The 18,909-nt window shown below is 43.9% G+C and overlaps 1 protein-coding gene across 3 annotated transcripts in view; it reads right to left on the minus strand.

The window, feature by feature from the left end:
* The window catches only part of m (zona pellucida domain-containing protein miniature), an 87,146-nt gene that overhangs the window by 46,290 nt on the left and 21,947 nt on the right, over positions 1 to 18,909 (minus strand). The window contains exon 1 of one of the 3 annotated variants that reach the window (XM_033468885.2): positions 3,163 to 4,186. The exons of the other annotated variants lie outside the window; for them this stretch is intronic. The gene's annotated coding sequence lies outside the window, so the exon portion shown is untranslated. Of the gene's footprint in view, positions 1 to 3,162; positions 4,187 to 18,909 lie in introns of those variants that run through there. 3 annotated transcript variants of the gene reach the window in all.

The following is an 18,909-nucleotide window of genomic DNA, read 5'->3' on the forward strand; positions in this document are numbered from 1 at the left end:
ATTTTTTAATGAGAAAAATATCAGAAAATATCAGAAAAATATCAGTATCCTGAGATAACAAATACAAGTAAATCTTCTCGAAAGTTAGCATCCATGTTTTTAAACGTGTTAAAACGCAAACCCTTAAATATATCGATTTAAAAACAAAGTGACTTATGCCACTTTCAAAATAAACGGCTCATATGTCGATTGTTGAGATCGTAATTATACTACTTTCTTTTTTAAGTTACGATGCTTTCTATATATTAATACGGATATCTGGCCAATATACATAAATATCACCTGAAAATTACTCTTCATTTGTCTGGTTCATTTTGTTCGCTCGAAATGCAACGATTTAACTTATCGATGCTCGTCGCTAGTCGACGAAGTTACTGCAGATGGAAGTCAGCAATTAAAAATCAATAACTGTTTCATACTTGTTCTATATTTATGGCTGACCTATTAATCCCCCTAGTAATGAACTTTTGCATCAAGTGCGCTCGAACATGTTTTTCTACCGTGCCAATAGTTAAGGTATACTGCTGTAAGTCATTTTCGTGTTAATCAATTTTTACGCCAAGCGCGCATTTATAAGTTTTCTCTGTGTCAATTATGAAAGCATTGATCGCAGTAAGCGTTATTAAAGCAATTCGAAAGCAAGAAATTCGAAGGAAGAAATTCGTACAATCAACGATAACACTTGCTACAATGCGCAAATATATCTGGAGCAAAAACAATAGACAGAAGTGTAATTTTGTAGCGCGAAATCATCCTCAAGTAATTCGTCTCTCATTGTATCTCCTTACGATGTTATCTGTTGCGATAACACTATACGTACTCATCACCCGGATCTAAAGTTCTTTTTGCGTCGTGCGAAAGGTCAGATTTTTCTTAACGAAATAGGATACGTAACAAAATATATGCAACAGACGAGCCATCTTATAACTGTAGTCTTCTTCTCAATTATTAAATAACGAGCGATAGGTTTCAAATGATGTACAGGATGTTTCTTAAATCGCGGTACAACCGGTCGGAAGGTAATTCTACATACAAGAACGAGTTGAGGAAGCAAAAACTTTTTCAATAGACGCGATATCTTCGAAAACGTCAAGTATAAAAATTCGTTAGCTTCGCGTGCAGTGTTACTTGCGAAAAGTAGATTCAGTTAGTCATGAACAGACAACGTGGCTGACTCCTACCGGAACGTATTAAATTTTCGAAACTAAATTTTCTCGAAAATACATACTTGAACAAAAAGGAATGTTATCACTAGATCGTGGATCTCTATGCAAAATAAAAATTGCCTGCTTTACTACGACATACAATATTACAACGTATTCATACATTTCTTTCTTTCTTGTTTCTTACATTTTTTTTTAGCAATTTTATCGAGTTCAAAATAACGTAATAGTATTTCCAAATTCTTTAAACGTGTTTCTTGTTTGCGTTCGATCAACTCGCTTCTGTCATAAATGCATAAAATCTGCAGTCTAGTTATTATTATTCTTCGACCTGCTTTTGCAATTGGAATTACCTTGCTCAACGGTTAATTTCATCATTCCGTTAGCGATTGTTCAAAACTCTAAAAACACGTCTGCGTAATAAAAAGTTTATTTTCCGCAAACGATAAATAGCCAAAATTATGTAAAAAGAAAAAAATGGAGCTGCCTGTTAATTGCCGAAAATCCTTCAATTACTGATCCCATAACTCTGCGAACGATTGACAAAAGCCTCTGAGAAACCGTTGTTCGGCAAACAACGTCGCACCATCGTGCCCGACGAATGGTAGCCGTAAGGTGGCACAGCGGTTCTCGGTATTTCGGCAATCGTGTATCATTCAAATCGACCGGGTTGTTACGTCATATATTCAAAGTGACTCAATCCGTCTCGAGCCGGTCTCGATCTACACGGGATCGCCAGAAAAGATTCACGCGATTCCATTCGCTTCCTGGATGCATCATGTAACGTTCGGGCTCTCGGCTTGTTTCCGACCTTCATTGCGTTCGAGCACCTCGTCGCCGAATGCGGCGCGACGCGGAGCGGATCGTTGCGGCGCGGCGCGGTGCGGCGCGGAGCGGCTCGGAGTCCCTGAATGACAGTGGCGAGCGATACCAGCGATGTCGAGTAGGGAGGAACAGCAACGGTTAAGCGTTCGTCGGACCGCTAACCGGAATGCGCGTGCTAACTCTTCGGCGTCTCAGGGCACCGCGAAGAGCGGTTGGGTGCTCCACTCAGCTTCGATGAAGAATAACAGAAAGAGAAGCCGACGGGAAAGAAAGAGAGACGGACGGACAGACGGAAAGACCGGAGAGAGAGAGAGAGAGAAAGAGTAAGAGTAAGAGTAAGAGAGAAAAGAGAGAGAGAGGGAGAGGGGAGAGAGAGAGAAGGAGATGCAGAGGGAGCGGGAGAGAGGCCCACGGGAACGGAGCCTCTCTGGCCGCGATCGACGAGGACGGCGAAACACCGTGAGACGGAGGGGAGGATAGGGGGCTTAGGGGATAGAGGAAGAGGGACGATTTCGAAGCACGTGGAGATTCGAGGCACATTGCGCCCAGAACAGCGGCACGAAAATTTGGTGAGGCCTCCTTGCCTGCCGACCGACCACATTCCCTCCCCACCCGATTTCCTCGTACGAGAACCTTATCCGCTCGGCTGTTTCGTCGTGGTCCGCTCTATCCGCGCGCGCGTTAACATCGACAGCCGAATCATCGGTCTGGTTTTGCATGAACTATCGGCACCGGCGGCCGCCGTGCCGTTCGGTTTCAATGGGATGCTCGTTAAGGAGATGAACGAACGAACGAACGAACGGCAGTCGGCCGTCGACGGACCTTTTCTCGCGGTTACCGGTCCAGGAAGCGAATCGATCGCGCGTTATCTACGCGGTATCGGCAAAGACGGTTGTACATACATCGTAACAGTAAGAAGAAGAATTCGTAGCGTTCGCAGAAAGAAAGAGGAAAAATAGCAGGGGAACGAGAACATCGGACGATCTCTTCTCCGATCGTGCGTACCTGCGCTAGGCGGCTCGTATCGCGGCGTTTAAATTGGAGAACACTCGGGACGACGATCCGATAGAAATCGTACGCGGTGTAAATTTAATTAACGGGTAGTTCAGTGAGAAGATCACGGGCAAAGGAGTCACGGATAATGAGCTCCCTTACACGAGAATATAAGGCTCACCTAGCGATCGCGGAGTGCGTGCGGAGTCGCCACGTGTTAGCTGCAGCTTAGCGGCTCCTCGTGCCGCATCCCGGCAGCCGCGTTATCGCCTTATCAGCTCCGCCTTCCTTCCTTTCGCGTTTCAACCCCTCGGAATGCTTCTCTCTCTCTTTCTCTCTCTCTCTCTCGCTCTCTCTCTCTCTCCCTTCTTCCTTGGCTCTGCTGCGGCTGCGCTCGCACCGATCGTCGGATACCGCGTTTAAATCACCGTGCGATCGACGGAGAACACCGTTTATCGGGCGACGATCGTTCTCGCGTGTTGTTCCTCGCCGGACGAACGTTCCTGCTGGTACGTGGCCCACGGGATCCGTCACTTTTAACACAATTTCACCGGCGGCCGGGACCGTGAACGGCAGTTACCATCGACGCGATCGCGGAACTATGCGGTCGACGATCGGTTTCGACCGGCACACTCGGACCGGAAAACTGGGCCGAACGATCCGAATCGATGGTCGTGATTATCCGCGGGTGCCGTTCGCTCAATGGTCATTCAACGACGGAAAGGACGTAAGATCACAGAGCCTCGATCCACCGATCGATTTTTCCCGTGGGAAAGGCGGTCGCCGGGCAAAAAGGGGGATCAGGCGAGAAATCAAACTCCCGTGTTTGATCGCGGTCGATGCGCGGCTAAGAGTATCGGCGATAATGGTACCAGTAACGGCGACGACGAATAGTATCCGCCAAAAAGGCCTGCGTGACGTGTTACGTTCAATTTGTCCTCTCCTCCACTGTCACTGCCTCCTCCTTCTTTACTTCTCTTTTTGCCTTTTTCTTTCTCTCTCTCGCTCTTTCTCTCTCTTTCTCTCTCTCTCGATCTGTCTCTTTCTCCCTCTGTGTCTCTCCACCACGAAAGAATGAGCAACCACACTGGTTTACTGTTCCGTTCGCGACGAAGATGTTCTGCGGACTGATAACCTGCCGTCTACTTACCTCCGGCGAACGCCCCTAACGCGCCGAACTCCCTGGCACGACAGGTGCTCCGAAGGAGGAGTGGGAATAAGAGGATGGTTTCGCGGAGGGGACAGGGATAACCTACTCGCAGCAGCGGCGGCGGCGGCGGTGGCGGCTCTTGCTGGTGTGTACGCATTGCGAGAAAGAGAAAGAGAGGGAAGGAGAGCGGGAGGAAGAAAGAAAGGGAGAGAAAGAGAGAGAGAAAGAACATAGGAGAGAGACGGCGAACCGGGACGGAAAAGAGAGAGCCGCGGCTCGGAGAGAGAGAGAGAGAAAAAGAGAGAAAGAGAGAGAGAGAGAGAGAGAGAGAGAGAGAGAGGGTTGCGAACACGAGCGAGACAGCGAGAGCTGTACGACGACGACGACGACGGCGGCGGCGGCGGCGGCAGGCTGTGCAACCAGCACCGAGCAGACCGAAGAGAAGAGGGCAACGACACCGCATCGCGGGTCGGTGGGCTTCGACACATTTCCCGAAAACTACATCGCCACCACCGCAACCGTCGCCGCACCAGTGCAGCCGCTCGGATTCTCCGAATCCCTCGATAATTGATCGATAGCGACACCCTCAACCAGGTCGCCGGACACCGTGGACCAGGAGACGAGCCTCCTGGTTCACGCCACCGGGACTTTAGCGCGTACCCCTGGCGAACATGATTTCTCCTTCGACGTCCACGCAGAAGACGGTCGCTCTGGAGAGCACGTTGACGCGAATTGCGATCGTTCGGAGGGCCGGTCTCGAGGGCTCCCGTAGGTGTCCAGCCGGTAATTCGCGAGGACGGGCAGCTCTTGGGGAGGAATGCCAGGAATTAGGTTATCGAGTTTGTCATTATTTAGGGAGACGTCGGGTGGTCATTCTCGATCGTTGGCCCCGTCGGTGCCCGGCCATTTCGTAGCCGGACCGCGTTTTCCACCTCCCATCCTTCTCGTCTTTGCCACTATCGTGCCACCTCATCCTCTTCCTCCTCCGCCTTTGCCCTTCTCTCCTTTCTTCTCTTCGTCCTCTCCCGTAGTCTTATACGTACATGCTTCACCCTTTTTCTTCCTCTCGTCCGTGCCTTTCCTCTTTCTTCGACTAGGGCAGCTCCGGGAACACCGATATCTCCCGAACGATCAGCGATGTGGCCCTTTCCTTGTTGCGTTCCACGCTCGAGAAGCCCCGATGACTATTTGCGAGGGCATATCATCCGCGATCCGATGTCGCCGATCACGATCCCCCTCCCCTCTCCGTCCCCGGCCCGCGGACCCAGGGCCGCCGGTCGCCCGGCAACGGCTATCACTCATTTGCAATTTTACTATCTGATTGACAATGATATCCAACCTCCCCGGTTTTTCTCCCTCGGCTCGCGGCCGATCCTCGAACGCTCCTGGACCGCACGCCGCCGCAGCCGCCGACCGGAGAAAGGTTGCGCCTCCAAGTTTTATCTTCCTTCATTTTTCTTCCGGCCGGTGTATCGGTCTTCCCTTTTCCCCCTATCGATACCTGTCCTGTACCCTCATCCTTTCTCATTCCTCCAATTGTGGCATTCCTTATTCCCCGCGCATCGTATTCCGGGTTTGTTCGACATCTGAATGACGTTCGCCATCGATCATTCCCTTCTTCCCCGATTTCCGCGTAGCTCGGCTAACTGTTCACCGTGACACATTCTCACGGCGGACGAAAATCCGAGCCCGGCCGAGTTAGCGAAGTTAATTTCGGATTATTAGTCCGCCGATAAATATTCATGAACGCCGCCGCTAAATGCTGCTGCTGCTTCTGTTGTTATTGCTGCTGCTGCTGCTGCTGCTGCCGCAGATGCCGATGCTCGAATATAGGTATCTGTGCCCGCTCGCTCACCCTTGCCCGCTCGACGACGGCGGATTTGTACGCGCGCCGCACTGGAACTCTGGACTCTCGCGGAGCAGACTCGCTCCGTCGAAGCCGCGTCGCCGATGGCCGAGCACCGGCACAGCCAGCAGCTCGACGAAAAAAGAAACATTTTCCGTTTTCAAGATCGCGCTAAAAACCCGGTGCTGGCTCTAGCGCGCGTTCTGAGAAGGATCGGGGTCGCGGGACCGTCGGCACAAGCGTTCGTTTACGCGAGAAGATGCGACGCGAGGCGGGGCAGAGCGCGATGGGCGATCCGATCCGATCCGAGGCGAGGCCAGGCGAGACAAGACGAGACGAGGATCAACCGAGGCGTCGTCGTCGTGCGCTTAACTGCCCTAAAAGGCAGTTCTTCTCTCTTTGCTACCTAGTCACCGTTGTCTCCAGGAGTACCATGCGTACCCAGAGGTGTCCTGAAAGCGCGCCGCGCGACCGCGCAACTTACAGCCGACATCCACGCCTCGAATTTACGTCGATCTCTCGATCCTTCGCCGATCATATTCAACGGAATTTTATACTGTCGGCGAACGGTTTTGCGATAAAAGCGAGAAAGTATGTTTTCCATGGGAGATTCGCTTGGAACGTGATTCGATTTTATCTTGCTTGTCGGATTTATCAACGAGATGGATATTGTTATTTATACATCGATGACTAGATCGCGGAGGTTTGTACACGATAAACGTGTAAAATACGTACGACGTTTGTGCACGGAAAATATGCGAAATATGCAAGGTATGTAGGTACAGTAATGCCTCCCTAACTGACGCTTAGGTTGTCCACTAAACTGGACAATTTGCGAAGAGGAGATACGATTATTCGAGCCTTGCCTCTTGTTTTTATAATTGAGCCGTTTATTTTGAAAGTGGCATAAGTCACTTTGTTTTTAAGTCGATATATTTAAAGGGTTTGCGTTTTAACACGTTTAAAAATATGGATGCTAACTTTTGAGAAGATTTACTTGTATTTGTTATCTCAGGATACTGATATTTTTCTCGGTATAAATAATTTCGTATAAACATTAAAAGATCACCACTTTTCATTACGGTAAAGTGACTTATGCCAGTTTCAAAATAAACGGCTCAATTATTGACAATCGGCAACTATTAAAACGGGTTTCAAGGCTCGAATAATCGTATCTCCTCTTCCCAAATTGTCCATTTTTGTACAGAATCTGAGCGTCGGTTAGGGAGACATTACTGTATATGTAAGATTTAGTGTAACGAGTAGACTGCGGAGTTTTATGCGAAATAAGATTTGTCCGCATTTATTATGACACATAAAAGCTAGATGTACACTTATTTTTTTTCTTAATCATCTTAAGAAGACCAAATTTTTACGACAGTATCTTTATATTTTTGAAACATCTTCATTTTCATTTTCAAATTTGATTTGCTAATTTTATCATAAATGTATAAAATTCACATTCTAACAATGAACAATGTCTAATATTTGCGATACTATTTGTATGGTTGACATTCTGATACAACAAGCGAAAGAATTAAATGGTGATTCGATTCCAAGGTCTAATAATCTCAAAATTACTGTAAAGAGAATATCAGAATTTCCTTATTAATGGTGGTGATATCGAGATGAGCACATTGTTATAAGTATGTTGCTTCCCATACAATTTCCGCTTAATTATAATAACAGTTATTATAATAAGAATTTCAATATGAGCAACACTCCATGACATGGCAAAATGGTTATATTAATATGAAAAGCACTTAGGAAATTAATGTTTATGAGAACAACATATATAATCATGTAGATAAGATCGCAGAAAACTGGAATTCTGGTGTTTTCATTTTTTAACAATATACCGACCGAAAGTATTTCACTGTGAAGATTAAAATATTTTCCAACGTACGTCGACTCACAGTTTAAAAACTAATTTAATCGGAGCCAGCGGAACACAATGGAGTAACATTTAACTATGCACCAAAGTAAACGAAGAACGTTGAGAAACTACAAGCTTAAACAGATCAGAAAGTTTACCCTCGCCGATTCATATACAAAGTTCATCAACGTGCAACTTTTAATTAAAACTTGTAGACAGATGTACAAGTCTAGACGTCTTAAAATAATGATAAAAGAAAGAAACACGAAAATTCTTGCTAAACACGTCGCGAGTTCAGATTGGTCAACTATTCGATCATCTTCTCACGTCGGTTTTCACAGAGACGTTATAACTCTGGCAAGTACACGAATCTTGGAACAAGCTAGGTCTATGCTGGAACATTTATTGAGGAAGGTCTCATGAGAGGAACATGCGAAGTAATCGAAAAGCTTCTTGGCTCATGCTGTAGCTATCTTAGAATTTTTGATTGGAAAAGGTCGGACGGTCAAAAATCACTTTGGAACAAGTTACAATTATCTTAGAACACCCATTGGGGGAGCTCTCGCGAGAGAAACACGACGAATTATTCGAAAATCATCTTGGAACAAGTTAGAACAATCTTGGAACGTCCATAGCGAGTCGCTCAACATAAATATATTGGGTTGGCAACTAAGTAATTGCCGATTGCAGTTATAGATGTCTCTCACTCCCATTTTTATGATATCCGTAAATGTTATATGATAAAATTATTATTATTATTATTATGTTATTTTTTATTATCCGTGAATGTTAGCAACTGGACAAATTGAATGCAGCGGTCAAGGAAAAGCGACAAGAATTGGTCAATCGTAAAGGTGTCGTTTTCCACGAGGACAATGCTAGGCCGCACACGTCTTTGTCCACTCGGCAAAAATTGATGGATATTGGTTGGGAATTGATGTTACACCCACCATATAGCCCTGATCTCGCGCCATCGGATTACCACTTATTTCGATCCCTGGACAACTCCCTTCGTGGTAAAACTTTTAACGACGATGACGCGCTGTAAAATCTCACTTAACTCAGTTTTTGGCCGAAAAGGATCAGACTTTCTACGAGCGTGGAATTTTCAAGTTGTCAGAGAGATGGCAAAAGGTCATCGAACAAAATGGAAAATACATTGCAGATCAAACTTCATTCCAAGTAAAAAAAATTTTTTATTTCATTGAACAAATCGGCAATTACTTAGTTGCCAACCCAATATCTATTAATAAATAATATTCGATACTTGCTATTGTGATATCGATATTAGAACTGCTATCGATATTAGAATATCACGAAGCGACATGAATTTTGATCAATTCCAACTGGAACTTCTATCTCGGTTCTGTGTTCTGCAACACGCGATGCGAGGAAATTCTCGAAACCGGCGCGACTTTGAAATGGACCCTATTCAAAGGTTCCGCAACGTTTTCCGATTCGAGCTCACGGCTGTTTGCTAGGTGTCCGTGCATGCATGGAAGCGTGCTCGCAAATCGCAGACGCCGAAAGTCTGGACGTGTTTTTCTAATCGTTCTGGAGGAAGGAAGGCGAACCGGAAGTCGGGTAACTCGCCTGGCCAACAAATCAATTCGGCCGAGCATGTCGCGAACAAAAGGAGTCGATCCGTGCCGCGCGTCGGTTCGATCCGGACTTTTCGGAAAAGTTCTCACGACGATGTGTTCTCTGGCGACAAGCCGCGATCGATCCTTCTCGTTGATCCTTCGGACGTGTCGGCAGTCGGCGAGCACGTCTGCTCGCACGTGAGGCGCATTTTCGGCCGGGCGTCGTGGAACAGGGCCACAGACGCCGCTGGCCATTGTCTTGTTCCCTTGTACCGATGAATCCTCTTAAGTCGCCGGCCGCATATCAATGAATCGGCAAAAACGGCGCCCGTAGTCGCGTCGCGATCGCCGTTTAAAACGGTGTCACGTTGCGTACGCTAATCGCTCGGCGTTAATCAGCGACTCGCTTTGCGAACCGCCTCGCGTGTGCACCCGTCTTGGCCGCGTTCGGCTCCGTTTCGACCATTAGATCCGCCGTCGAACGTGTCGCCGACCGATCGGCCGGCGACGCCGAGACGATCGGGATACGCTTCCAGGCATTTCAAACTCGCGCGGTCAACTAGCTGCCGGAATTTCTTTCGCTCTTCTCGCCGCCCGCAAGAAACGCGCAGCAACCTATTGTTTCGACTGCGACCCAAGCAAAATACGCCGCAGGAAGTCCGTGACGCTTCTTCTACCATGAACTCGCTCATAATTTCCATATTCGTGGCCGATCCGAGATATCCAGCGAGATATTCTGCGCATCCCACGTTTTCCTTCGACAACGCGGTCGATATGTTCTGTCTGTAAAACGACAATTCGGTGGTTTATGGAACGGATTTCAATCGCGAAGTTCAATCCGGAGCCATTTTCTGGATGCCGTAGCCGCGCCGAGGACACTTAATCGTGTGTCGCTCCGATTGCTGGTTCGGATCAGAGTTGGGCGAAAAGTAATCTGATTGATCGTTCGTGATTTTTACTCGTTAGTCATTATAACTAATCTGTAACAATTTATAATAACTAACGAGTTATGATCGTTAATCATTAATCAGATTACGTTCTGTCCAGCTCTGGTCTGGACGCATTTTATGATCGAAAAGTCATGTTATTACCAGACCGTGGATCTTTGTGCAAAATAAAATTAGTCTGTATTAATTGCAAGATAGAGGAGTTACGTATACATATCTTTCTTTTTTCAATGCTTGCGATAAGTTGAAAAGAATAGAGCAATAGTTTTAAATTCTTTAAATGATTTCACTATTTTGCATTCGATATACCTGGTTTTGTTACTGATATACCACTGTCGATGGTTCAAAAATTTTAATAACTATGTTTACGAGGTATGTCTCCCTATTAGGTATGTAAAAGTGCATTGAGAATAAAGAACGCTAACTGCAAGTTATGTTTGAATATACATCTTGTCGAAGTATAATGTAAAACGTCATTGAATGTGAATTTAATTAAATGTTCTGATTAATTATGACTTTCTGAGATTCATTTTAGATTTTATGCATTCACGGTACAATTGCAAATTGTACAAATTGACATTTCAAAAGCATTTTGAAATGTCAATGTATAATCTTCAATCTATTAAAATGATTCAAGGAAAAAATGAAGTGTTGCTGCTTGACTTCTATTCCTTGCAATTGGTGCAATTGATTTTGCATAAAAATTAATTAAATTTGGGAGATTCCACGTCGTTCCAGTGCTGCAATCGAGAAGCTAGGAATGCCCATAAAAAGATCGATCGTTGAAAGATCTGCCTTGGCTCGGCATCCCTAATTAAAACCAGCATTGAATTTTCAACGGGCAAGTTTTTGAGAGGCTAACCCCGTTAGATACGTTTTGATCGCGTGCTTGTTACGGATCATTGGTGGAATCCGATTCGTAAATACAGCGGGAAGAGCGCAATGAACGATCCGCTCCATTATATTCGAGATTCGAGTACCACCGAAGGCGATAATTGTAAACTCTAATTTTGCGTGGTGCGGAGTGGCCGCGCGTTTATTCATTCAGCCACTGATCTTGTAACGGTTCCAGGGTATTATAAATGTAGAACAGATACTAACAGATACGAAAACCATACAGAGGGAACTGCGGCCCATTCATCTGTGTCATGGGTGTTATATGTATAGATCTCTCGAAATTGAAGCTCCGGGCGGTTCAACAAAACGCACCGGCCGGTGCGCAAAAAATCGCACGAGACCTATATTACGCGGGCGGAGACTCGATCAAATTGATCACTCCGGATCATTTTGTAAACTCTCTTACTCTATCGGAGGAACGGAAGAACGAGTGGCTCGATTTTTCATTGAAACACGCCCATCGATGTTATGAACGAATTGCTTTTTGCGAACGCACGATCGGCCGTGCAGTGCTGGACATCGTCCAGAAGTTATTATTGGTAAGCTACGAACGACCATGACAATAAAAGATCCGTCGGGAAATTTAAATGTGCACGTTTCATTAACGATCTCGTGTCAAGTGAGACATCGCCGTTCGCGTCGACGACTGAGAGTACTATATTTCTTACAAGAAATCGCGAACGCATTTATTACACAACCTAGCATTTATCGAAAGTTTCGAAAGAGTCTTACAAGAAAATATTTTTTTCTTAGGTCGTTCTTTTCGTTAATATCAAAACGTGAGGTATTAAAATGTATTGAATAATTGGCCTGAAACGCGTAGCGGGAGCTATTAATGTCTGGTTGAGTTACCGTGTATTACGGTTTAATGAGACTCGTAACATACCTATGTACTGATAAATAATTCATCCGATCTCTAATCATACATGAAGATTTTAATTAGCTCGTTAATACAGTTTACAAGGTGCTCGAACGATATAATGTATTTTGCCTTGCGCGCGAAGAATCGCAACAACGAAAAGAAGAGGTTTTAGGCCAGTTGTTTTATAGACGCTTAATGTTAATTCTGCTCTTCGGGAGCATGACAAATTTCGTCACGCTGCTCATTTTATGTTTCCTTCTTGTTCTAATTTCCATGTAGAATGCTACAGTTTAATAATTCATCAGCACGTACTTGATATTTTTCCGCGGAATACGCAGCTTAATGGTTTTATGATAATACAACGGCAAAATGAGAAAGAGCCGCATAGTAATTGAACTTGCAATAATCATCACGAAGTTATGAGTATGAATTACAGCCGAAGTGATAACAATTTACGAAGTCAAGTTATTACACACACGAAACGTCGATGAGTAATAACGCGGATAATGTCGTGCAGATTGATTAAAGTTTAGTAATGGGTCTCGTGCTTTTAATTACGATTTTATCCTTAAAGTGCAAAGAGTAATTTATGCACCGACACATTGTAACTTTATACCTTTCCACGCCTCCCAATTTATAATAATTACCTCAATTTAAAAGCTGTTGCAGTAATTAGCTGCTGTAGGGACTAATGCTCTCTTAAAATATGAATTCTCCACATGAAACTGTTTATCCTGCGTTGCATGGACACAGCTAATTCTGCTTGCGTAAAACAGACTTAAAATGTATCTTATCGCATGTACTCCTATTTCAAGCACGGTGTTCCGTTTTTTTTGTTTTTTTTTTTTAAACAAAAATGCAGTTTTAAAGTTAGCAGACCCGTCTCTCGCTTATCACTTCCAGTTGCAATATCACTAGATGCTGGTGCACGACGTTAATGGTTCTATATTTTTGCATACCATATCGAAATATTCAACTTGGGATGTTATGTAATTACAAATTCTTTAAACAGCCTCTTTCTACGTTCACGTTAATTTACATTAGACCTTGAACAGTCGTACCGATATATCGCGATAACGCGAAACTTGAATAAAACTAGTTCTACGGAAATTACCGTGCAATAAGATTACAAAATGTCGTAGATCCAATCGCTGGGAACGTTAAATTTACAAACAAGTGGAGAGGCACGAAATAAAAAGCCTTTAAATACGTCTGAAGTCGGATGACGAGACCGAAGCTCTTATCAGGTTTGCGGGCGACAAGGACGCGGAGAGCGTTAGGAGCGCCAAACGCTCGGAATGATCTTATCAACTGTCTCAGGGCTAGACACCTCAGGATCTCGAGGAATTAACTCGATAGGAGTATCGAAAGGTAAATTACGCGTCCCGGGACGTGTACCGTAAATCCGCGTTGCGTGAACTTGGTCAGTTTTCAATTCCGTGTTCGACCAGTGAATCTCTTCGGGGGAAGGAATATCGGTCCGAGAAACACGCGGGGGTGTGGATATCGTCTATTCGGTGGATTGGGTCGCTGGATGTCCTTTGCGCCTCGGGTGACACACGGATACACTCTCGGACAAAAGGATAAAAATTTTCCAACACTCTTTATCTACTCGAACAATATTAACCCTTTGTACTCGAAGCCAGTTTAACTTTAAATCCAAAATTGTTCATTTGACTTTCGGTGTTCCCGTTTTTTATGACTTGAAAATAGTGCATTTTAGGCATATGAAATCAGTCTTGTGATTCATTCAACAGTCACTTTTAACAATTTTTTTTTAATGCAAAAAGATTTGATAGTGTATTATTATCTTTGAACGCGCTGTTACAATTTTTAGTGGTGCCTCAGAGTCATCAATAGAGTGCAAAGGGTTAACAGGCTTTTCTATGATTGAACTGTGTTTAAGAGAAAAGCTCGATAATTTTCTTTTGAACAATTATTTCGAAATTAATGCAGTTTTGAATCAATTGTTAAAGAAATTCTTAAATGTTGATCGTTGACTTTAACACTCAATTTACCGAGCTCTTAAAATGACTAACGTGTGTTGCATTATAATAATTACAAGACTGAATTTATTTTGTCTCTTCGCCATTTTTATTATAATGTAAGCTTGAATAAAGGAAATTAGTCAATCTTTTTTAAAGAAAGATAGCTTTTTAAATATTGTTAGAAGATTGCCGACAGATAAAGTATTAATCATTTGAGTTATGATTTGTTCTACAACCACAATAATCATGGTCAATCACAATTCTTTATAAGAGAAGGAAAATGCATATCTATGTTTGTAGTCTCTTTAACGAATAATGAATAATTATACACATTTAATAAATTGTGTCCAAAATCTTCATTACTAGCTTGATTCAACATTAAAAGACAAGTTAACACTTTATCTACTCGGAGTTTTCTATAAAATAGTTCTTTCAAAATCGAAGTTCAACAGTTGGAGGTTTCTTAAAGAATGCTTTGAAAGCGACAATAATTTCTTTCATAATACAACAAGCTGTTTTAATCAATATTACGTAATAATTTCTTCTGTTATTTTTATTTAAAAGAAAATTAATGGAAAAGCAAAGAAATACTTAAGAAGCTTTCGGCAAATAAATCACTTCCAAAGATCTTGATCTTCGGACACGTAATTGAGTTAAGGGATCACAGCTCCTTTAATCATCGTACATTCAATCCTAACGAAATCATCATAATTCCCAAATCCGATAAACTTTGTATCTGGCTTCACTTTCTTTCGTTTCGATTTTGTAAGTGCACTTTTTCGTCGATACATTCAGTGCACCAAAGTTTCGTACCATCGGAATGCAGGAAGGTTAAACCCTAACTTCATCATTTTTATTTCATTAAATAAATTACCAAGTTTCCGGGTAGACAGTGTGAACTCGGCTCAACTTTCGCAATGTATTATTCACAAACTTCGGTGAATATTGAGTTCATCTCTCAGAACCGAATGCTATCGTCGGTGATCTTTTTGACCGGGAGTGTACGCTGGCCACCGGTAAAACTTCGGCCAGGATTGAAGAGCGTTTCTGGCCGAGACCCCGGCGGTAAGTTACGTATACGTGTTCCCCATGCAGCCGAGGTCCTGGTTTTTCGGCGAAAACTTCTGGAAACTGGGCGCTCACGTCGCGGATCCGCGCGAGCCACGTCTAGACCAGGCCGAGATCGCCAGGTCCGGTCTCTCTCGGACGCTTCGAGTTCGAATTAGTATCGATGAATTTCTCGGGCCGGTTATGCTCGCGAGAATCGCGTCTCGAGCCAGTTTCTAAGAGGGCCGGTGAAAACCGTAACGCCGTCGCGTCGGCGTTGCGGTTTTAGCACGGAACTCGGTGCTTATTGGCACGGATCGGACCATTTTCCGGATCGACGCCGGGGGACCGTGCGCCGGGGAAAAAAGCAGGTTGCAAAATTACTTTCGCACGGTTTCCCCTCGGGACCAAGGACGAACGATGTCAAGGTCGTACACTCGCGAATCTTGAGCCAACCAGCGAAGGAAGACACCCATCGGCGCAACGAATAAGGCAATCGCGGGATGCTCACCGGAATAAACTCTCCGCGGCTCCGTTCGTACATGGAGCGACGCTGCCACGGCGAAGTACTTTTACGATAATTCATCGAGAAACGCGGAGAACGCCGCTCTCACTCTTCCTTTCTTTGGGTCTTCCCTTGTCCCCATTTTGGGCATTCAGAATTTTTCTTTCGCGGCTTGTTACGCACCCCGGCTTTTATTTGCTCGATCGGCCGAGACGAAATGTGCCACGAGTCCGGGGCTGTTTATCTCGGTTCTACGCCGCTTAACCCGCTGTTGTACCATTTTCTTCATAGTTACAACGATTAGAGCGTTTACAGTTCCAATAAGTAGACAGCCGATCTTTATGCAAAATAAAAATTAGGAGCTAAGTAGGGCAAGTGTTTCGATTACTGTGCCCGTGCGAGCGATTCCTGGAGTTTTCCACGAGTCAAATAGCTTTTTTTTTAGCTATACCCTTTTCATTTTTACCTATACTATATAAATAAAGCATCATTTTCGTATCTATTTCGTCTTTATTTGAAACGCGTTTCTTAAGTCTCTTAACAAGATCATGGCAAAGACACGTCAAACTATTATCGGAAATTTAAAAAGTCAGTTGCCACATTTTATACACCGTAAGAAGTTAAAGTTTCGATTGCCTGTCGAAAACGACAGATCAAATTTTATTTAAAAAAAACTCAGTATCTCCAATTCAATAATGTTGTCTTTAAATATTGCGAAGGCACAGTAACCAGGGGAGAGCACGGTAATTGACCCACTTACCCTAATGGAGCTCCATACACGCTTATTTCCTTTCTTAATCATTTCAACGGGTTAAAATGAGCGCAACGGCATTCTTAAATTCTTTAAACGTATTTAATGTTTCGCGTTTGATCTACACATTTTTCCTATAAACGAAAAAATCCGCTGTTACTGATATTACCAGCGACAGTTATACATACAACATACGAGGAGCTCAAAGTAATAATGGTTTGTTTTCGAGGATAATTAACTTTATATACAGGGTGTCCCAGGTTTTAATGTTCAAACTTTGTCACTATATTCTATGGCACAAAGTAAGAAAAAAATGTTATGTAAACATAGGTCATACAGAGCTTTATTAAGAAGTTATAACAAAAATTCAAACTAGGAATAGTAATCAACTAAAAAAAAAAATAAAAAATAAAAGAAAAATCTTCGATCGATGTGTCGACATGTATTGTCAACAACGGTTATTAATACATTTCGAAATGTATTAATAAACACAGCTTACATAAACACAAGGCATGTGCTGATCTATTCAACAATGCTCGCAGTAACAGCAAGTCGATTACTATTCCTATTCCGAATTTTTGTTATAACTTCTTAATAAAGCTCTATATGACCTATGTTTACATAACATTTTTTTCTGACTTTGTGCCATAGAATACACTGACGAAGTTTGAACATTAAAACCTGGGACACCCTGTATATCGAACGAAGCATATTAAATTTGATTATTGTATAGAAAAACATCATACGTCTTACTCGATAAATATGAAATTAATTATGCCCGAGAGCAGACCGGAGGCACAGCAATTGGTCACCCACTACCCTACACAACCACACAGTATTACTTCTCCCGCTTCAATTAGAATTCAGAGGGTTCGCGCAGCGCCGGCAGCCGCGCAATAAATGTCAGCCATATGTTGTGGTATTGTTACCGCGCTCGGCCTTAAACCATTTGACATTGATTCCAGCAAAGTATCCTCGAGCCCCGCCGGCGGACTCACGTGTGCACCAGAAGAAAAATCTTAATTGCGCTCCTTGCATTTCTCCAGCGGGTTCCACGTATTTCCATTTATCTCTTGCTGCCGCTAAGCAGCCTCTCTACCTGGAAGAAATGCGCTTGCCAGGAAGCTACTGTTGAATACGAGCGCGTGCCACGATCATGTAGGAGATTAAGAGTCCTTCTCGTAAACGAGATCGGTATTTCTCGAATCGGCTAGCCGGCATTCGTTCTGCATAACAGCCGGCCCCCCTTCTTGCGGTCGGACGGACCCAGAAAACCGGCGGCCTGTTGCCCGTAACCGCTTCCGTCGTAAAGTTGAATTAGCCATTTCGAAGCGGCGGTCTGTTATTGAAGTATGCGAGAATGGAGGGCCGAGGCGGGGAGGAAAGAATGAATTGGCGCTCGCAAACACGTCGTTGTCTGAGTGGTAGCCTATTATTTGTGTAGCTCGCGAGTTAGCTTCGTCCATTACTTCGCATTAACAGAGTAGTCTGTTTCTTCTTCGTTTCACTTGCTCCTCTGTTTCATCCTCCTCGCCTACGTCCCCCCGATTTCGTTCTACCTGCTCGACGCTGATATCTCGTACCTGAAACGAAGGAGAAGGGCTTCCCCGAATTTGTTCTCCAACCGTTCGCTAACTTTCCCGATGTTTCTCGCGTCGAGAAGCAACACCGACGCGCCGTTTAATTCGCCGAGATATTGGAACGATAACGTGTTTCATGGGAAACGATTGAACGGACTTCTCAATTTTCAAGCATAAATTGGAATAAAAATGGCAACGCAGCTTATCAAATTTTCATTCTTATAAAGTAACACGCGTGAGTAGGTGAAGGGCATCAAGCGGTTCGTCGTGAAATGTATTCGATTTGTGAAATATAAACGACGATTTTTCTTTACCAATTTCGTAGAATTGTGACAATTGGGTGGCTGCATTTTTCCAATCCAAATTGGAGGTCGACTTGAGGAATTCAAGATTTACGTTTCACGGACGAAGATCTCTCGATCAATTTTTCGATAGCACTCACAGTTACGTAATTGAAAAGATCGTGTTCAGTAACGTAATCCTGCTCTTTTTCTTGGTACCACCACGAAGAAGAAACGATATCAAGCCGACTCATGTGTCCGATCGCGATCTTCCGGATCTACTTTCTATAAATAACCTCGCTAATATCAATAATGTGAAACATTTGTACATCTGTCTGGTGCAAAAGTCGGTCATGTTTGAAGAAATTTCCTTAGATTGAGAACAGCGCAAATATTCGATGGCTCATCTTTATGAGCCCTGCGAAGCAGAGATAACAGCAATAACGTTGTCTACTAAAATACCCAGCACCTCATTTCCTTTACATAATGATCGTGCTATCGCGAATCCAATTTTCGTTGCTCAGAGTTTTGCTGTTACTAAACATAATATCCATACTAATAATCAAGATCATAAACCAGAAATTTTAAAGCGTCATTCCTTCCTTTACCGCCGCA

This window comes from Megalopta genalis, chromosome 15 (genome assembly GCF_051020955.1).
Source record: "Megalopta genalis isolate 19385.01 chromosome 15, iyMegGena1_principal, whole genome shotgun sequence".
NCBI lineage: Eukaryota > Metazoa > Arthropoda > Insecta > Hymenoptera > Halictidae > Megalopta > Megalopta genalis.